This window comes from Fukomys damarensis, unplaced genomic scaffold (assembly GCF_012274545.1).
Source record: "Fukomys damarensis isolate Sample0158 unplaced genomic scaffold, DMR_v1.0_HiC HiC_scaffold_23, whole genome shotgun sequence".
NCBI lineage: Eukaryota > Metazoa > Chordata > Mammalia > Rodentia > Bathyergidae > Fukomys > Fukomys damarensis.
This window is the reverse complement of record NW_022900935.1, coordinates 39205163-39206653: the sequence shown is the minus strand read 5'-3', so window position 1 is coordinate 39206653 and position 1491 is coordinate 39205163.

The window sequence follows — 1491 nt, the reverse complement described above, 5'->3', positions numbered from 1 at the left end:
CAAGTGGTGGGACCACAGGTGTGTGCTACCATGCCTGGCTAAAACTTTTATTTATGGACACACACACACACACACACAACTCTGGAGGGATCCAGGGCTTCACACATGCTAATCAATGCTCTACTGCTGAGCTACACCACTGGCCCAAAATTTCTTAACTGACTCATAATAATTGTGCGTATTTATGGGACACAGTGTGATACTTTGATGCATTATATGATATGTAATAATCAAATCAGGTAATTAGCATGTCTACCCTCTTAAACATTTATCATTGCTCTCTGTGAGGAGCCTTTGCACTCTTTTCTAGTTCTTTATAAAATACGAAATACAGCTGGATGTTGTGACACACACCTGTAATGTCAGCACTCAGGAGGCTGAGGCAGGAGAGTTGCCTAGGAGTTCAAGGGCAGCCTGGAAAACACAGTGAGACCCTGTCTCAAAAAACCTAAAACTAAATAAATAACATAGTCCACTGTTGTGGACTATAGTCTCCCTACTGTGCTATCGAACACAAGGGCTGAATTCTCACTGTACTTTGGTTCCTGTTATCCGATTGCCCCCTGTTTCTCCTCCCCACTCCCTTTCCTAACCTCTAGTAATTGCCATTTAAGTGAGACACTGTCTCACCCCCCAAAAAAACAAGAGGAAAAAAAGAAAAGAAAGAGGAACAAAAGTTTGAGGTGGCCTGGGCTGCACAGTGAGTTCAAGGCCAGCCTGGACTCCATGGTGAAAAACTGCATCAAAAACAGAAACAAACGGGTCTGGGGATTTAGCTTAGTGGTTCTGCCACCTACCTTGCAAGCATAAGGACCTAAGTTGGATCCCTGTTACCCCAAAAAATCAAAAACAGCAAAAAGGACAACTTGATCATTAAAAATGCTAATTGTAACCTAATGCAAAGTATTAAATAAATAAAAATCGAGTTCTGAGTTTGTTTGTTTGTTTTCGTACCTGGAACTGAACCCAGTGCTTTCGCATGGTGCTACATTCCCAACCCTTTTAGGTTTTTTGGGGTTTTTGTTTGTTTGTTTGTTTGTTTGTTTTTTATTGTTGTTGTTTTTGGTTCTGGGATTGGGTCCTTGGACTTGTGAGGCAGGTGGCCGAACTGCTAAATCCTCTAGTCCCATTTTTAAAAAAATCTTGATAAGTTGCTAAATAGGCCAAAATGGGCTCAAATTTTCAGTCCTCCTGCCTCAGCCTCTCAGAGACCTACGATTACAGGTGTGCACCAGCACACATGGCTTCTCTTGACTATTTAATTAATTTATTTATTTTTGGTACCAGGGACCAAACTTACCTTTCACTTGCGAGGCAAGAACAGTGCCACTGAGCTAAATCCCCGGCCCCTCTTGACTATTTCATTTGTTTGTTTGTTTGTTTGTTTTTGTACCGGGGATTGAACTCAGGTTCTTGTGCTTGCTTGCAAGGCAGGTGGCGGAACGGCTGAGCTAAATCCCCGGCATTTTTTTTTTTTTTTTTACTATTTCA